Source organism: Pteropus medius, unplaced genomic scaffold (assembly GCF_902729225.1).
Source record: "Pteropus medius unplaced genomic scaffold, Ma_sr-lr_union100, whole genome shotgun sequence".
Lineage (NCBI taxonomy): Eukaryota > Metazoa > Chordata > Mammalia > Chiroptera > Pteropodidae > Pteropus > Pteropus medius.
Genome location: NW_024340693.1, coordinates 3744159 through 3764568, shown reverse-complemented (window position 1 = coordinate 3764568; position 20410 = coordinate 3744159). Strand labels below are relative to the sequence as shown.

Here is a 20410-nt window from a genome sequence, read left to right as displayed (position 1 = left end):
TGGGGAAGGAAGGTTCTAGGGAAGCGCCCACACTGGGGAGAAGGAAGGTTCTGGAGGCGCACACTGGGGAGAGGAGGATTCTACCAAACTGCAGTTTCAAGGAGAAGGATCTGGAGCTCAGGCAGCGGGGAGAAGGGTTCTGGAGGCATGCGCCCGGGGAGGAAGGATTTCTGGACCATATGAGAAAGGTTCTACTGGGCCTTGCCCCTGAAGGCCTTGGTGACCTACACCCATTTGGTCGCCCGGCTCTCCTGGGTGGTGGTAGCGCCAGGCACCATCCTGCAGCCTTGGCTCATGGTTCGGCAAGTGACCCTGGTCGTGCTGAGGTGGCCCGGCCAGCAGGCCGTGCGTCCCTAGGCGCCCTCCCTCAAGGGACTTGTCCTGGGGGGGCCCTGGCGAGCCAGCCGCCCGCCGATGACTGTCCCCAGCACCCTGGAGAGTGAGCCTCAGACGTCCCCAGGGTGGGTTTCAGTCGGTTGCGCGGGCACCCAGCGGGAAGTCAGTCAGTTCCAGCAGGCACATTTCCAGAAGGTTCCGCCGGGGCAGCCACAGTGCACAGTGCACGCTCTGCCGCCGTGCGCGCCCTCGGCAGGTAAGGGCGAGGTCTCGGCGGGCGCTGCGCCTTCCGTCTGTCCCCGGGGTGTCTGGCGCCCCTGTCCGTCCTTCCCGTGGTTTCAGCGGCCCGGTCACCTCCCAGGAGCCGGTCCCCGTGCTCTGTCTCTGTTGTGGGGGGTCAAGAGAACGTCCTCGCCTCCCTGCGCGCAGAACCCCGGAGAACATTCCCTTCCCGGGCCGCGACGCGAGCGCAGAGCATTGTCCGCCAGGGACACTCCGCGAACTCGGGGTGTCCACAGTTTTCATTAGCGATCAGTCACATGCTGCCCATGTGACCGACTTTGAGTCTCCAGCCCTTTCCCGTGGTCCCGCTAAAACCTTTAGTGTCCATGTCCTCTCGAGGGTGGAACCGATACCCCAGTGCCGAAGCCCCCATCGCAAATCACTTCTTGTGTCTAGTGGCCACAGACGACGACAGTCCCATGCAAGAGGCCTGAGGGCACAGGCCAGACCTCGCCTCGCCTCACCCCATTACAGCTTATAAGGTTTTATCCTTCATTAGTTGGAATATTTATATCTTTGTATTAATAATTTTCTTATTCTGAGATAGTTTCCAAAGCAAAGTAAATCTCGATTATTTCTCTTCATTTACTGGTTTTCAAAATAACGAGTTCTTTTACAATTATCCTTCAAAGGGATCAATGATTTTATTATAGGATGAGCCCAACGATCGGCTCAGGGATTGAGACATAATAATAGCTTTAATCCAGTGCAGTTGTCATTTATTGATGGTCACAGTGTGCCATCCTGGGTCATTCCAACGTCGCTCCTGAGTCCTTTGATCTTAGCTGAGTCATCTTCCCATTTCCTTGCTTTCTGTTAGGACAGGCGGCTCCAGGATCACTCAAACATTTCCTGCCCCACACCCGGTGGGGTCATCCCTCCAAGGAGCCTTGTGGGAAAGAAAACTTAGGGAGCATAATCTGGGGGCTGGGAAAGCTTATTGCTACTAAGGTGCTCATTGCTATATTCTTTTCAGGGGCCGTAGCTAAGAATTAATGTTGGTTAGTTAGGTTAAGTTAGGTTAGCTTAACAATATGAGCGCATACTTAGCAATATAACATGAGTTCATACTGAACTACAAGATTTTTACTTGAACTCATTGATCTTACATTTGTATTTCCTTTGTCTTGTGCCAAAATCCCCGTTCTCAAACGTACAAACGTAATTTTTATTTGCTTCATCCCACATGCAGACACAATTATCACAGAAATATCACCCACAATACAATTACTGAAAATAGTTTAAAATTGCTGAAAAGCTACTTTTTCCTGAGGAAAAGCTCATCTTAGCATGCATGGTAAATTAACGTGTGTAAAGTCACTTGGCGTTTCTTGCTAAATGATTATGCTGCCAACTGCATACACAAGTTTTACTTGTTCCGTCTAACTTTCAATTTTTAGGGATTGCTTTTTAAATTTTAATTATGTTTTATCATACATGAAATATTAATGTGGAATGTAGGAAAAAAGAAATTAGAGTTAAAATTTTCTGAAGTTCTTATATTTTTTAAGAGGAGACCATAAATATAATCTAACTGGATAGTTCTAAATCAAATACGTGTGTTTAAAAATGTAAAAAAAAAAAAAGTAAAAAATAAAAGAATACGAAAATTAAGTAACGAGAATAAAAGGAAAGCTTGAACAACCACGCAGAAGACAGTATCTTCGTTGCTGTTACTCCATAGCAAATCACCCCAAAGCTGGGTAGCTAAAAACAACGGATACGCATCTCACCGTCTCTGTCCGTGGGCAGTTCAGAAGCCCAGCGGCACGGGCCAGACGCAGGGTCTCTCATGGGGTCACAGTCCACACGGAGGCCGGCGGCACGGTCATTCGAAGGCTTGGTGGGGGCTGGCAGATCTGCTCTGAGGCCCAGCAATGTGCCGTTAGCACGAGGCCTCAGGTCTCCACTAGCTGTCCGCGGGGTTGCACGCCGTCATTGCCGCTTTGTTTGGTCCGTCAGCGGCGAGTAGCTAAGTGCGGTCCATGCGCCAGGAGAGGAAAATTAGGCCCACTAATTCAGCGGCAGAGTGCCGAGAATTTATGGACGTGTGTTAAAACCATCACAGAGAGAAAGGAGGAAAATACATAAGCAAAGAAAAACTTAGTAAACGGGAGACACAGAATTAAATCCAAAAAATGAATACCAAGGTATGAATAATTTCACTGACTTATTCATTAGATTTATTATGCTTGCTTATCAAAAGAGAAATACGTAAGAACTGGGTTTTTTAGAAAGGCGGCTTATGAGACGCTCCAAATCATAATAATAATCATAATAATATGGAAGGTAAAGAGGTAAAAAAATGAACTCCTGACAAATATTAAGCAAAAGAAAGGTAGTGTAGCTGAATTTTCTGGACACTTTTACATATATATCTGTAATACATTCCTGGGGCTAGATTGTGATCAGTCTCCCCTATTTCTCCTCCCGCATAGGGGCATTTCAAAATTTGTTCAAACACTTAACTATTTAAGTCAAAAAGACATGTTGTTTTATACAAATCTGTAATGCTTTTGCGCTAAAAGTCTTTAAGGCTTAAAATAGATAAGCTTTTATTTATATTATAAATATGTATAATCTAAAATATAAACATACAAATTTATAACATTATAAATATATGTAATATAAAAGCCAGCAGGGAATATCCCACTATCATAATTACAATAATAGAATTCGGTTGTCTTCAAAAGAGAAACGTTTGTAAGACTTGAAACATGAGAACAGATTATTTTCCATTTATGGAGTTCTGACTGTGATGTTGCAAAGATGGACACTCAGTTTTGAGACACTTATCCATACAGATCTATCAATGTTTCCGGATCTATTATCTCTGCCTTTTAAGGATATGCTGACCTTACATTTTTCATGAATGAAAATAATGTAGACCTTTGACTTCTAAGAGCACATAGCCACATAGGCCACAAAAAGGTTGAATCCTATGGAATCCTCCAGAATGCAGGCAATCCAAAGCAAATGTCTTAGCTGCCCTCCGCCAGGAGAGGGCCGTCGTCTCCTTACAAATTATCTACACAGCAGGCGGGCTCCAAAATGCAGTGTACACACACACACACAAATGTTAGAACTTTTATTTATAGTTATTACTTTTATCTTAGCTATTTAACGCTTCTGTTTGGTGTATGCTCTTACCATTATAAATATATGAGCATGCATTTCACTTTTAGAATTTGTAAATAAGTAAATATACATATATTTGGATGCCCACGCACGCGCACCGGTTGTTGCTGAAAATAACGTTTAGAGGCCATAATTCTAAACTTGTCTTCTCTATGGCAAACTTTGAACCTAGCACCTTCCCAAAAAACAAAGGTCTATAATCATATCTTTGGAAAGTTCTTTCCTACATTCAATAATTATTTAGGGAGTATGTCCCAGCTCCTGCTAGGTTCTGAAAATACATTAATAGGAAAAAGAGACATGGCCCTGCCCTCATAAAACGTAGTCTAGGAAATACAGGTATTAGAACAAATAAACACTAGATACATTTTTTTTTTTTTTTTGAATGATACAACCGCGTTTAGGCGCCGCTACAAGGAGCAAGCCTTTGAGATCGCGAGGTTGCCCGCCCAGGAAGTGACATTTCCGTCGAAATCTAAAGGGTGAGCATGAGGTAGGGCAGAGAGAGGAGCAGAGGCTGGACGCCATGTAAAGGTTTTACAGTGTATCCTAAAACGCAGCCGGGGAGCCAGTCACAGGTTTTATTCAGGAGTAAAAATTCAAGTTCCCACGTCAATTCTTCATTGCCCTGGGTTGCCTAAAACGTGTCTGAGAGTCATGACATGACACGCTGCAGCGGAGGATTTCCAAGCAGCGTGCAAACACAGGAGGAGAGGAGTTAGTGCCGGTCTGGAAACAGACGTGTGGCGCGCCGAGTTCGAAACGCAGAGCGGTTCGGGCTTGGAGCAATCGCGAATGCAGACGGGGAGCGGAGCGCGTGCGTCCGCGCGTCTCTGCAGGGCGGTCGCAGCGGGCCGCGCGGCGCTGGTCGTGACGCAGAGCCCGGGAGCCCCGTGTGCGGAGGGGCGGTGCGGGCCACCTGGGCCTCGAGGCTGCGTCACACCGCACTGCAGCCCCCGGACTCTGCACCCGCCCTTCGCGCAGGCTCGGGCCCGACTCCCGGCCTCGCCCCGGCGCGCCACCAACGCGGACAGCTCGGCTGCTTCTCTGCCAGGTCTTTCCGGGCGCGCGCAGGCACACACGGAGACGCGCGGGGACACCGGGGGGCGCACGTGGGAGCGCGGGGGCACACGGAGAGGCGCGCAGGCACACATGGAGACATGCGCGGGCACACGGGGGCGCCCGCGGGCACACGGAGACACATTTTGGGGCGCGGGGCACATCGGAGACATACGGGCACACACACGGAGACACATCGCTGGCACACACGGAGACATCGCGGGCATTACCGAGGCGCGCGGGGCGCACGCAACGGAGACGCGGCGTTTGGGGCACAGGGGGAAGGCGCACGTGAGAGCCGCTGGGGGCATCGGAGGAGACGCGCGCAGGCAACAATACGGATTGAGCACACGCGCGGGCATTGATGACACGGCGAAGTCTGCGGGCGCACACGATGGGAGACAACATCGCAAGAATAACACGCAGATACATGCGGGCAACATATCACGGAGAGGCAGCAGCGCGCTACCACGGAGACGGCAAAGGCTGCTACAGATGACACTGGGGGCACACGGTGGAGGACATCGCGGGGCACACGGGCGCGCGCGCCCCAACTGCGCAGACGCCGCCCATCCTGGCTGAGCCTTGAGGTTGTCTCAGTCGCAAACGCCGGCTCTGGCTTGCCCACGTACAGCCATGCCTGTCTCCGCGAGAGACCGCCGCATGGCGGGCGGTGTGAGGGCGAACAACGCCTCCCTGCGGCTGGAGCGCCGACCACGGGGACGGAGGGAAGCGTCGGGTTTCCGCCCCCTGCGCCGTCGCCACCGCCCACCCACGCGCGGCCCAGCGGCCTTGGCGCTGCGACCTCTCAAGAGCCTGGTCTGTGGTTCGGGGCCGGGGCTGTCCGGAGCCCTCTGTCTCTGCAGTCTGCGGGGCCAAGGGCCCGAGGACAGTTTGTCCCGCCACCGCGGGCAACTCAGGCCCTGGCTGCAGCGTGGGGGGGATCCCCGCCTTCGGACTGGGAACCTGGCGGGAGACCAATAGGAAGGGACAAGGCCTAGAAACTTAAGGGGTGAATTGCGGTGGTCAGGCAAGCCTAGGGGATCGCGGAGTCCGAGGGTTCTCGGGGTGGCGGGTAAGAATCTCTGGCCACGAACTCTTGCGTGCAAGAAATACCACGCCTCTTAATGGTCTGCACCTCAGCCGCTTTCTGACTCCTGAGCCACACACAACCCACTCATCCCTGCCCCCATCTGATGGGCTGGTTAAAAAATAAAACTTATCCCAGTGCTTCTTGGGTTTCTTTTCAAGTCAGGGATTAGGCTCAATTCTGGAAATTTATTCAGTGACTTGGTGGGTAAATGCGTGGTTGCGTAACTCATCCAAGGTCCAGTAAGTGGCGATCGGGATTTAAACCCAGATCTCTCGGATTCCAGAGGCTGTACTCCCAGCCGGCATGCTGGCTCCCTCTCTCAAACGTTTAGCCTCAGCCCTAACTGAAGCCAACTTGGACCACGGCGCCCCGGAGTCAAAGAACAGGACTATCAGTCAGGGGGCGCAAGACTCTCTAAGTCTGAACTTCAATCTACTCTGGATGAAATGGGGTTGATGTCCAAGGTCTAGGAATTCTTGGGAGTGTAACTGGTCATTTACAAGCAGGCCCCCATCCACCCCCATCCTAATGGTGTCTCTTGGCTGACAGACTTACAAGCATAGAGGCAGCAGCTTCAAGGCAAAGTGGCCTCATCCTGCCTGACGTGAAACTGAAGATTCTCCGAGGGGAACTGGTTGGTGCACAAGGACAGATGAGAAGCTGACGGTGCAAAGGGGAGGCCCCGATGGCATTCGTCCCCCGGGTCCATTTCCTCTCCACCCGCTCCAAACAGACACAGGCGAGAACTCAATTGCGCCACACAGGAAGGGAACTGACTCCTGAGGCGTGTGATTCTGTAATCAAATGCTCCTGATGGCATTCAGAGAGAGCCCGCAGGTCACACGTGGCTGAGGAGCTGCTCCCAGAACCATCAGCGGGCCCACCGAATTTGCTTTTCGCTTTGCCAAACAAATGTAAACTGCCAGCCGACCTTCCGGTCACTGCTTAAGGCATCTTTGCTGACTTCCTCGTAACCCGAGGCAGGTGACACAGATGTGCGGACTTGGGGGGGAGGGGTATTAAGTGAAATCTGCAGTTACTCCCTCCCTCCTCGTGGGGCGGGGGGGACCTTAGTTATGATAGTCAAAACGATTCCTGAAGAGGGTTGTGTGAAAACTGATTTGCAGACCCAAATGCCTACAAGTAAGAGGCAGTTTTCTTAAATTTAAGACCTATTCGAAATGGTTTCTGTCGCATCAGACCCTTGGATAGAAATGTGCAGCCTGCTCAGTCACTCGAAATCAAATGGCAGGCTTGGTTTGGCCACATCAGCGGTGGCTGCGTTGTTTACGCTTGTGTTCTGTGAAACCACATCTCACGCCAAGTAGGAAATAGAGGTTTTAAATGGCTTCGGTTTGGACAGTCTCACCTAAAGCCCCAAAGCATTCAAGAGGAAAATTGTTTCCGTTTAAAGGCCATTTGAATGAATGAATGAATGAATGAATGAATGAATAGCAGAAGGAAAATTGTTTTCATTTAACGGCAATTCCAATGAATAAATAAACATAGAGGAAGAAATGCAGTTTGCCGCATCTCACAGAAACCCTGCCCCTTTGGCTCCTTTGAAAGACTCCCAAGTAGGAATTCACTGCTACAAGGTCACACTCATCCGCTCCCAGCTCTAAGCTCGTTGGAGCCGGGGATTTCACAATCTGCCGGATAAACCACCTCCACGTTCAGTAACCTTCACCTTTGGAATTGTTTTCCTGGGTCTAATCCAATCCCTTCCCCCCAACGATTTGGCATTATGAAAACTCAGACCTGGCAAATAACCTTAAAGGTCATTGTCTTCATCTTCCAACAAGCTCTGTGAATTAAAACACATGAATTTATCATCCTTATAGTTCTGTACATTAGAATTCCAACACAAGTTAAAAATTTAACACACACATATAAAAATCAAGGTCATGTCCCGACTGCGTTCCTTTCTGGAGGCCGTGGGCGGCGGGGGCTGAGGGTGTCCTTTCTTGCCTTTTCCACCATTTAGAGGCTGACTGTCCTTCGTTTGTGGCCACCTCCTCTTTCTTCAAAGCCAGCCATGTCGCATCTCTCCGGCGCTTCACATTCTCATCGGGGAAAGATTCTCTGACTTTGTGGACACGTGTGATTTGGCTGCCTACCCACCCACCCCCACCTCCATTAATCCAAGATCATCTCCCCGTTTTAAGGTTCTTAATCATACTACACAGTCTCTTTTGCTGTGCAAGATAATACTCCCCGGTTCTAGGGATCAGGGCATAGAGGACGCCTTCTGGGCGGGGGGGGCGGGGGGCGGGGTGAGGGTGGTGGTATTTTTCTGCCCGAGACAGTCATCTCTTCCAATTCCTTTCTACAAGAAGGAGCCCCTGACAGCTGCTCCTCTAAATCTGAGGACTTCCACTTGCGGAGAGGTCATTACTTCACAGGGCTGCCAAGGGAAATGTCGACCAGCTCAAAACATCAGAAAAGTCTCAAGTTTAGTCCCAGTAATCCCCATACACAGGTCCATGTCTTAGGCACAGGAGAAAACCCAGCCCCGTGTCCCCACCTACACACCCACCACATGAAATTCTTAAAATATGTGAAGATAGCTAGATTTCCCTTTTACACAATAGTTGAACAAATTGAGAACCTATTATATGTAGGTGCTATTCTAGGCTTCGGAGATACAGCCAGACAATCCCTAATCTCACAATGCAATCCGAGTGAAGGACGCAGGTGGATAATCCAACAGACAGCCTTTGCATCTTCTTGAGTGCCTTCAAGTCAGGGGCACCAAAATAATTTTTGAAAGAATTTGATATTTTTTTTAAAAAAAAAAACATCTAAATAACAATTATTGGAGGGGGAGAACTAGTTAGACCTTTCGTATATATGTTATGTTTTAGAATTGCTTTTCTTTTGAATTCTGATGGAGCGCCAAAAACATTTCAGAGCCCAAGTCCTCTGAAGCTCTTACTCTAGCCTCGAGGGAGATAGAATTGTGAGAGAACAGTGTCTTTTAGAATAAGCAAAAATGGCTTCCTGGAAAGTAGAGACTTCAAGATGAGTCGATTTAGATAAATAAAGGCTAGAGGGGGGGATCATCTATAAATTTCTACTGACATCACAGCAGCCAGATGAGAAGGAGAATTGAGCTAGTAAGCCTTTTAGTTTGGGCGTAGGGCCGTGGGTGGCACATAGTCTGGGTGTTTTATTCTAGTCGTTAAGTAGAAGTTCTCTGAAAGGCACAGAGAAGACTAGAAATTCAGTGGCAACGCGGAAGCGCCTCCCAGCATCTCCCCACACTGTCTGCGAAGGTCTTGCAAAGCGAGAAAGAACCAGAAGGCAGACAGACACAGACACGAGCACTGGGAAAGTGGGAGTCTGATTTCTCACCAATGGCAGCACAGTAACTAGGAATCGGGACGTCTGACCCTGTCGTGCTCGAAAGGATGGCCTCTTTAGAAACAACGTGAAGTGCTCGGCTCATGAGAGCCACTTTGTGCAGCGTCCATTGTGACAGGCTACAGAATTCAGAGCTAAACACCGCTTGGCTAGCTGTGACTCAGTTTACCCGAGTCACACAGAGCTCCAGGCTGTGGCGATCTGTAAGCAGAGTCTGGCGGATGGTCTGGCAGGTCATCGAGGGATTTGTTCTTACTCATTTCACTTAAATGATACCCTTTTCTCTTGGTCTCAATTCAACCTCTCCACGTGCGTCCTGGGAGCTGGTAGCAGGAAAGTGTCATTTCCGTTCATGTTCCGTGCTGCTGTTTCTGAAATATAGATATAACTGAAATACGGTAAATCAACCTAACCAATTTTCATTCGAATGTCCTGACGCAGAAAATGAAAAAAAAAAAAATCTGTTTTTTCCATTTCAGCTTTCCTAGAGGTTCTGCTACGGACACCGTCATGTTGAAAGCTCACTGGAAGACAAATATCCGATGACACAGACTCTCTGCTCTTGGGAAAGCGGTAACGCTTTGTAATTAATGCTCGAGGTCTCTCCTTTGATTCAGCTTTCTTCTTAGAATGTTTTGCTGCAAAACGACCGTTTCGGTTCGTGTATTTATTTGAGACGTATTTGCCTTTAAGACTTTTGTTTGGCTGCAGTTGTACTTCCGAAGATCTCCTTAATGGTTGCCGGAAGTGTTTCTGGCCATTGTTTTGGTTGGGACCAAATTTGCATCCTGTGATGATAATCTCAATTTTGTTGAGCTCCTAAGAGCGTACGCAGAGTTGAAACTTGAAATTCCAATATAAGTGGGCAGGGTCCAAGACGAGACCAAATTGGTAGTAGAATGCCGGCATATCTAGTGAACAGTGGTATGATATCGATATCTTATCTGTTTTCAGTCCTTTCTGCAAGGTCTGGAGAACTCTGATCTCTCCTTTTACTGCCTCTATTAACTCAGGGAACTTGGGTACAACAAGTCACAGAGATCGCTGGTTCCCACTCCCATGAGGTGACATATAGTCTTGCTGGGGCAGGTGACTATGACTTGGTTTCTTTCCTTATTTGAATATACATTAGGATGTTTAAAGATGTCACATAATCAGGACAATTTGAGCAAACCAAACCCTGCTCGTTTAATGTCCACAGATACCAAGGGAAATAACCCAATCCTCAAAGACCGCTCTTACAGGAAGTTGTTTCCTGGGGCAGCTCCGGAGTTGGTAGACCTAAGATATAACCACTCCAATATCAGGTCCTTTCTGGCATTGCAGCTTTAGACCATGGGTGGGAGCTGAGAGAACCTGTTTGTAAGCACATTGAGACACCCCCAGGAAACTCCCAGGAAGGCTTTGAGAGGAGATGGAGATCAGGCAGTAGCTGCTAAAGTTGAGGGCTGTGAAGGATGGTTTACTACTTTTCATTTCACCTGGTATGTTATTGTTCAACACATCCTTTATCCGAAGGACGTCATGGCTGATGGATTCACGTGTTCATCATCATCATCGTCATCATTACCAACATTCAGATTCCTGGTTCGTTTAGCATGAAACAGAGGAATCCAGAAATCCAGAGGGGCGATGAGTCATATGAAATGGCGAAGGGCCAGGGTGATGTTCCACAGATTCCTTCTGAGAATACAGAATCATGATACTCACTTCAGTGTCGATGAGGCAGGGCCTCATTAAAGGGTGCCGTGAAGCTAGAATATTTAAAACACCGATAGAGAAATAATGTTCTGTGAAACAGACGCTCTATTTAGACTCTGTTTCAAGTGGGGCTGGGGATGGCGTAGTGGACAGATTATTAAGTACAAGGTGTTGGAATAATTGGCCATCTGTTTAGGAGGAAACGGCTAAGGTACGTTCCATTATCCTGTTCAAGTTGCCCTGGATACAGAGGTAAAGCAGACAAGACCCTCCATTCTCATGGAGGTTACCTTCTAGTGCAGAGTGACAGACGATAAGCATATGAGTTGGTGACAGGTGTTATAGAGAAAAAGGAAGCAAAGAGGGGGAGTCGGAAACCAGAGTTTGTGATTTCAGATTGGACGTTTAGGGAAGACAGCACTACAAAGATGCCATTTGGGTAAAGACTTAAATAAGACGAGGAAGTTATTCACGCATTTATGGAGGCGGCACGGTTCAGGCAGAGGTAACATACAAAGACCTGAAATTACCTACTGGTTTTTAATTCTCTACCAGGTTTTTAATAGTCTGGCTTTACGGCATGCTTGTTTGAGGGAGAGCAAGGAGCAGCGGAAATGAAGTGAGCACGGGGGAGAATAATAGGAAATGGGGTCAGGTAGCCAGGGACGGAAGCTCGATGGCCATTATAAGAACATTGGCTTTTTCAAGTTAGACAGGAAGTGGCATGATCCGATTTATATTTTAATGGGATCTCTCTAGTTTTTTGTTTTGAAGATAGAATTAGTGGAGGCAAAGTCAGGAGCAGGGAGATCAGTTAGGAGGTTGCTGCAATAATCTGACCGAAAAGGAACAATGGCTACGACCAGGGCACTAGCAGTGAAGGGGATGAGAGGTGGTCGTTTCTGAATATAGGAAAGGCAGAGTCGATAGGATTTGCCGATGGACTGGATGGTGCAGGCAAAAGAAAAACATGAGTCAAGGAGGATGTGTCAAGTAGACTCTAAAATGGCAGAGAAAAAAATCATAAAGTTTTTAAAAAGTCAACTAAGAATAAGAATTTATAACATAAATATAATCAACAAAACAGTAATATCATTAAGACATATTTTAAATGAGACATCCTAATATTTTAACTTCATAATATATCCAAACTAATAAGAAAAATCATGTAACCTCACGGATATAAACTCAATGAATATATATAAATGCAGAATACAAGCGGGCACATTACAGGGGAAAAATATAACCTATAAATACGTTCAAATATGCTCAGTCTCATTAATTTAAACACTGCTAACTCAAGCAACAACAAAATACCTTTTCCCCCTATAACTCTGAAAAGTTATTTTACTCTATAAAGTATACAGTTATCCCTATTTTATAGATTAAGAAACTGAGGTTTCAAGAACCTGAGTAAGTTGTCCACGGTCACACAGTTATTCAGTGGCAAAACCAGAATTTGAAACCAGTATATCTGCCTCCAGAGCTGGTGGTCCCAACCCCTGTACCATCGTGAGGTGGTTTGCAAGTTGCCATCATCTGCTCTCTTACACAAACTCCCACACAAGGCTACATCTTTTTGTAACTTTTTAAAAGATGACGTTATCATTTACCTGGACCTGATTTTCTTTGGACATTTTACGTGAGTTATTCTTTTAAGTCAACATCTTGATGAGATGAACCCAAGGGCCCGTAGAAAAACACCAGACGAATGTACATATAATAGGGGACCCAGAAGAAGAGAATTCGAATGAGGCACAAAAATTATTTAAAGATATAATGGCCAAAATTTTACAAAATTTGGTGAAGTTTTCTGATCCAAAAAGTTCACTGAACTACAAACAAAATAAATTCAAAGAAAGCTAAACCTAGGTATATTGTAGTCAAGCTGCTGAGAACCAAGGTTAAGAAAATATCTCGAAAGCACAAAGAGAAAGAAGATGTCACAAACATACGTTTTTTTCTCATCAGAAAACACGGAGGCCAGAAGTCAAATGTACAAAATCTTCATAATACTGAGAGAGAAACACCGCTAACCCAGAGTGCTATGTCCAGAGAAAAGGCCCTTGGGAAATCAGAAACGAAAGGAAATAGAACATTTTCAGATAACTGAAAAGTAAAGGAGGTCCCAAACAGTGACACAAGGCAAGAAAAAATAAAAAGGCGTACATGTTGAAAAGAAAGAAGCAGCACTTTATTTGCATATGATGTGACTGGTATATAGAATATAATAAGGAATCTTGTTTAAAAGCTACTAGAATTAGTGAATTTAGCAAGGTCAGAGAATATAAGATCAAAATAGAAAAATCAATTCTATTTCTATAGGCTAGTAACAAAGAGTTGGAAATTAAAATTGTAAAATTTAACATTTACAATAACTTCAAACGAGTTGAAATAGGCATAAAGTTAACACAATATATAAAATACACGAAAAAATACAAATCATTGCCGAGAGCGATTAAAGATGTAAATAATTGGTGATATATACCATGTCAATAAATTGGAAGATTTAATATTTCAAGATGGCGATTCTCCCCAAATTGATCTTCAGATTCAATGCATGCCCAATCAAAATCCCAACATTCCTTTACATAGAAATTAACAAGCTGATTCTACAAGCTATATGAAGACACAAAGGACCCAGAACAGCCAAAACAGTGCGGAATGGCGTAAGAATCGATATATAGAACAAAGCAATAAAATAGAGAACCTAGAAATAGATTCACACATACGTGTTCAACTAATTTTCAATGGGGAGGATAGTCTTTTCAACATACGGTCCTGGAGCAATGGAGTATCCATGTGCAAAGACAAATAAAAATAATCTGGATCCTTACCTCTCACCAGACTAAAAAACGAACTCAAAATCGATCATAGATTTAAACATAAAAACTAACAGAGAAGAAGCAGGAGTTTGGGGAAGGAAAGAAGTCTTCGTGATCCTGAAGTAGGCAGATTCTTTAGTAAGACACAAAAAGCATGAGCCACAAAAGAATACACTGATCATTTGGACTTCATCCAAATTTGGACTTAAAAACTTTCCCCTTCGAAGATATCATTAAGAGAATGAAAAGGCAAGTCACAGACTAGGAGGAAAAAACATCTATATATCTACATATATATATCTATATAGACAACTCTATAGATATGTATATAGCTAGATATAGATCACGAATAACAACACTCATAATACGCAAAGAACTCTCATAACTCAATAATAAGGAAGATAAACCAATGGGGGAAAATGATCAAAGATACACAATTATACACAGAGATAAAGAAACTGTCTAAAGAGCTAATGAGACCTGAAAAAGATGGTCAACGTCATTCATCATTATGGAAAGTCAAATTAAAACCACAATGAAATACCACTTCGCATCCACGCAAACGGCTAAAATCAAGGGGCCTGACAATACTGAGCATCGGGGAGAAACGGAGCAGCCGGAACTCGCTCCAGGCTGGCCTGAGCGCCATTCTCGAAAGGGCCCCGTATTTGATTCAATACTCTGCTGTCATTGTCTCGAAATTATTCATAATAATTTTACATTCGAACTAGCGTTTTGTAAGTGGAGTCCGATGAAACGATGGAAAATACGGGTGAGCAGAGGAGACACTCAGAACATGCCTGTTTGTGCTTTATCGCCCCACTGGATATGGCGTCGCAGGAGCACAGAATTCCACGTACGAGCTGAAAGCTCTTATGTTGCTACCCCAGACTGGCCATTTTGTATTCTTTTATGAGGTAGTCAGGCAGGTGTCCCACAAGAGGGGACAGAGGAGAGGCTCAGGAAAAGACAGAGTTGATTGTATTCACAGGTCCTGGAGACAGGAGGCACAAAGGGGGACATCGTGGTGGAAAGCTGGAGGTGGGTCGTAGGGAGAAGACACGGTCTGGTCGAGGAGGGGTCAAGGTATTGACTGGTATGAGGCAGGTGCCTCCTGGGAAAAACGATAATCTCCATTAATGTTTATAATGGCAGAGATGGCAGTGACTTCTACCAGACTTCCCGTTAGGCATAGGAGGGGCGGGATGTGCATTTGAAGAGAAAGCAAGAAATAAACCAGGACTGTAGGCTAAGCGAACGGTGAGTTTAGCAACGTAATGGAATCCCTACTATCAAAGGCAGAAGAGAAGCATGTCCTGTGCCCAGTTTGTGTCTTAGGAGAGGCGGTCCCTGGGCATTGTCTGGATGGAGGTCTCGGCGTCCAGGGTGAAGGTGTCTCTGGCAACAAAGTCATCGCCAATGGTGAGTCTCGGGTTGGGGCCACGATGGCATCTCCAGCAGTGAGCTCCTGGGCCAGGAGTGTACAACTGGGCATCTTCGACAGGTGGGGGCCGCTGGAGTTGAGGTGAGTCTCAACCTTTGCCAAGTTTGGTTGAAACAATGGATCGCTTGGAGGGTTTAGGCCTCTGGTTTATAACCAATGGAAGCACTAGGACCAGCGGTAATAAGATCAACAGTCACCAGAATGACTCGGCTGCGCTTGACAGGGTTTTTGTGTTTTGTTTTGGTTTTGTGGAAATTTAGGTTCGAATGGGTCCCCCATGAGATGAGCAGCTGCCTGGCCCAGGGACAGCGTCTGGGTAATGAGTCCTCAGAGATTGTGAAATCGCTAACCCAGGGACAAGCAGTCTCTCCCCAGCCATAAAGACTTTTTAGATGTCAAAACATCATAATATATGGAAAAAATATCTATGTACACATACAATATATGATGCAATTGGCATCGCAGAATACAAAGATGAAATAGCAGTAACGCTCATGCCAATAATTAATAGCATGAATAGCAAATAAAAACCAGCATGACAAGTCACGAGAGAGATTGCAGAAGAAAAAAGCGATTGATTTCCTGCTTTTCGAACAGTGGACTGCTCATGTTATTTTGCACTGGGTCCAGCAAATTGTATACCTGGCCCTGGCTTAGACGTCACTGGTAGAAATGTAAAAGGCATGAATGACTATTTGAGAAAACAATTTGGTGATTTCCTATAGAGTCAGCCAGGCACTCACCACACGACCTGTGGAGAGGAGGGGCTGAGCGACCTGTTCGATTCAAGTCTACATTAATACACTACCTAGAACAAATGGCTTGTTTCTGCAACGAATTGCTTATAAATTATACCCGAGACAACTAAACACGGGTCAAATGTAGTCAACTATTCTGGGCCCGTGACTCCTAGGAGTATAGAATCATCAAGGATTTTGTTTAAGAGTAGTATAACTAAAAGGTGGACTCAGGCTCAGATCCCTAAAGTAATAATTCACAATTAACACGAGGCCCTGTAAGTGCCTGAGATTTCGTGTTTCTCTCCAAAGGTTTGGTTTCATCCCTCGAAAGCCACTTGACTGGTACCCAATGTCCCAGCCGTGGACAAGTCTGAAAGCTTCGGGGACTGACTGCTCATTCCTCACCTGTGTAGGTGTGTGGTCCTAGACCTCAGGGCTAAGGGGACTGCCATCGGGCTCTTATTCTGAGGGCACAGCCCCATCCTGCCACGTGTGGCAGTCTCGACAGACCAAAGCGCCTCCAGTTGTGAATGCGGAGAACCAAGGTCTGTTTTCGGCAATGCCACTGTCCGTTTGGTTGACTTGGGCAAATGATTCACTTCTCTGCACTACTGTTTCTTCCCAAGTAAGCGAAAAAATTCTTAGCCAACCCTCTCTCAAGTTGGTTTGAATATCCCACGAGACAATAAGCACGCAATCTCTTTGGGCAAAAGAAAGGTCATAAGAAATTAAGATGATGTGCTGGTTATTATTTTTAGCATGCCATAGTGGGGCAGGCACACACCCCTCCCCCCTCGCTTTCGGTTCCAGACTATTGGCAATGGGAGAGGATCAAATTTGAATCATGATCAGATTTGAGGAATTACCTTTCAATAAATTGCTATTCATGAAACTAGGATCAACGTGTTTTGCAGCCATTCCAGCTTCCTGAAATCCTAGGAACTAGGAACGAATCCAGAAGAGGCACTAGATGTTATGTCAGAGATAGAATAATACAGACATCAGTATCACACCAGCGGATACTTACTGAGAACAAATAATGAGCAGAAAAGTACCTCAGTGGTGCTCAGCCCTACGGGTCACAAGCTGGACATGGGTTAGCAATAAAGTCGTCTTTTTCTTTAAGCTTGCGGCTGCAGACAATGTCGACACAATTTTGTGCAGATATTAGTGAAGCGGTGAAGGATGCTGCGACATCGTGGTGGTTATGGTGTGCCACTTGAGGGGCCTACGGCGGGGACCAGAACTGAGCGGCAGCCTCCATTCCCGGGCGCCCTGGCCCGTGACAGCCTGAGCTCCGCCGCGGTCTGCAGCTTCTCCTGCTCCAGCCTCCTCCTCCCGCTCTTCTCGGATGTCAGACCCGCATCGTAACCCGGAGGGTCTCCTCGTCCTGCTCCCTTCCCCTTTATCCTTCCCAGGTGTTTCCCCAATGAATCTGTCGTACGTATAATCCTGTCTTGGTGTCCGCTGCTCAGAGAGCCAACTGACATTATATTGAGTGTGTAAAAAGTAACACCTTTTGTCTTTAAAAGCAGGCCTGGCAACTAACTGAGTGGGAAATGTTCAGTGCAGGTTCTTGAGGGCCCGGACGATGTACTCAGAAGTCTGTCCATCTTCTCCTGGGCCTGAAATTCTATGAGTCTGTATTTGGTGCTTAAATATAACAGGTTGGACATGCCCGGTTTGTTGTTTAAGGTATTCATTCTAATATGGGAGTAAGAAATATAACCTTAAGGTATCTATTCATCTGGATGATAATGAGGAATGCCTGAATGACATCTTCCTTGCACCTGTCACCATCTCTGATCTGAAACCTGCACCCCTCTTACAGAAGCTGTTAAAATTATGGGGAAGTGAACAGAGACCAATGCTCATTAGTAACAGAAAGCTGCAGATCTGGGGCCTGAGCCCTCCCAAACCAGCTCTGGAACTGTACTGAGTCCCTGGAGCAGACGGATGAATCAGCTCAAAACTCCCCAAAGCCCTACAGAGGCAAGTAGCTGTGGCTCAGAACATTTGCCCTAAATATATAGGTTAGAAGAAGTCTTTCCCTGTATTATTGGGCTTGAGTCATCAGCTTTATAAGACCCACAGTTTGGTCTTTTTTCCACTACACTCTCCCAGGGGAATGGAAGTTACATTTATCATTTATCCCGGAGGCTGGACGGGGAGGCGTCGCAATGAAAGCTGATCGAGTCCAAGCTCAAGGAGGGATGGACGCCCTCCAGGGAGCCCGAACTCGAGTGGTGAAATCGTGTCACTTCGCAGTAAGTGAATTTGGATCGTCTCCCATTGGGGAGAATGTGAAAACGTTTGGAATTGCACGGAAGACAGATTATGGTTACGTAGGAGCATTTTCACAAGGAAACGTGAGGAGGGGTTGTGTACGAACGTACTGGGATGTAATTCTGTCTTCGAGGGAGACATACTTCAGTACAGGAAAAATACATCTGAAAGTGGTTTTTTATTTTCTAGAAGAAATGTGATTGTTAACCACTCCCCCCCCCCAAAAAAAAATAATAAGATAAGAAAAAGTATAGGGGCCAACTCAGTCTTCAGAGATTTAATGTTCAAAATGAAATGGGGGTGGGGGGGAAACTTGCTGAAAGTAATTACGGATCCCCAGATATAGTCTGGACCCAATACGCTCGTAATTGCTGAGAAGCAGCTCACGTTCTTCCTCTAGAGATTGAGGAGATGATGGCCACTGACACCCTAATCACGTCCTGTGGAACACAGAACACGTGGCCACCTCGGTGGTTAGACGGATCTGGCCTCCTGGGGAATCCTCGCCTGTGTCTGTGTTAGCTAGCCCCACCACCAAGGCCAAGGGGATGCTGACTACCTGCTTCACCTGGAGCGCTACTTCTCCAGGATCCCCGCTGCTCTGGCCAGAGCTGATTCAAGCAGAGAGATACGGGAAGATCAGAAGTTCATAAGCTCTTGTCTGGGAATAATATTCATGAAAATGCCCAAGTCAGCATTATTAACTCTGGTCCTTAACTCAGCTTCTTCAAGGTGTCTGGTTCATCTCTTTTCGGAATCTTCCGTACAATACAGACTCTGCCTTGCATCTTTCAAGAGCAGTCCTCCTCTTCATTAGGGAGACAGAAAGGATGTATTTGCGTATGGAAATTAGGGTAATTGCAAAGACATTCAAAGTCATGAAATTAGAGAAAAATATCTTTAGGAAGGAGTGAATCAGACCGAGGCACTTCCGTTTCTCCAGAACGCAGCGAAGGGGGGAGAGCCCCAGCTTCAGAGGCGAATGGCGCTGTGACTCTCTAAACGCTGCCACTTACTGTGTTAAGTAGCAATGGTACTTCGAGAAGGTCTTGGGAGGTTTAAATTATGCATTCATATTAAATATTGCAAGAAAATAACCTCATAAGAGTGAGTAAAAGATGATCAAGCACGGGTCATGACAGTGCTAGCCAAAACTATAAAAATCTGGAAAACAAGAAAACAGGGTAAAAGGCTGTCTAACATACGAGAAAGCAGCTGGGAAGATGAGTTTAGAAACGGAAGTTTGCAAGACAGCCACGCCATAAAGAACAAGTTCAAAGAACTCGGCACGGAACATAATATTCAAACGAAGAATGTTAAACTACTTGTTCCTTTCCGTATTGGAATCGCAAAGGGTGTGATCATCGCTAAAGAGGAGCTACACATAGATAACGAGCCTCTGTCTCTGTCACAGGCCTTGTTTACTGGGAAATGCATGAAAATATTAAAGAAAATACGTCTTCGTTCCCGACTTGGACACCGATTTTCAGAACCCATTAAGCTTCTCTGTCGCTTTCAGGGAACTCCCCAGGAGCACACAATCTGCTTCTGTCTCCCATGTCTATCTGGGGTGTCTTCCCCCGTTGGTCCTGCCATGTTTTGAAGGACTAAGTCAAACAAAGAATCCATGTGCTTTTTTTGTTGGTTTTTTTAATCCCTACATTTTTCATCTTCCCCTTTCTTTCCTCTTGGTTTTCCTATCTGGTCAGGCCAGGGGGAGGTAAGACTTCCTGAAGAATATTCCGTAGGAGCAATAAATGCTCACGGGAGATCGTCTAGTGCCATCCTGGGGACAAAGGGTCACACTGAGACGAGTGTGTGCGATGGATAAGGTGGTTTAAAATAAACGTCTAAGAGGCAGAACAGCGCTCCCTCCAGCACACAGGTGATTCTCCATGTGAATAGGGCTCTCCCACTGAACTAGAACTAGACACCAAATGTCTTTTTTTTTCCCCAATATTTTCACACCTTTCTTTTTCCAGTTTCATTACCATCCCTTCAGGCTATGTAAGAACTGATATGATGCTAATGATAACTGATGATAAAAATGATCACAATCCTTCCTTTACCGCTCCCCATCTTCAATGCTCTCGTCTGCCGTGTTCTGAACACACCCATTTTCCTGAAAGACGAAAAACGA

At 46.1% G+C, this 20410-nt stretch overlaps 1 long non-coding RNA gene across 1 annotated transcript; it reads right to left on the bottom strand.

The window, feature by feature from the left end:
• Nucleotides 1–377: 377 nt before the first annotated feature.
• Nucleotides 378–6818, bottom strand: LOC120602812 (uncharacterized). The gene is made up of 3 exons (XR_005652856.1): nt 6464–6818; nt 2352–2631; nt 378–1507 (listed from the first exon to the last, which is right to left on the bottom strand). It is a non-coding gene; the product is annotated as an uncharacterized LOC120602812 (long non-coding RNA).
• Between the last annotated feature and the right edge of the window lie 13592 nt (nt 6819–20410).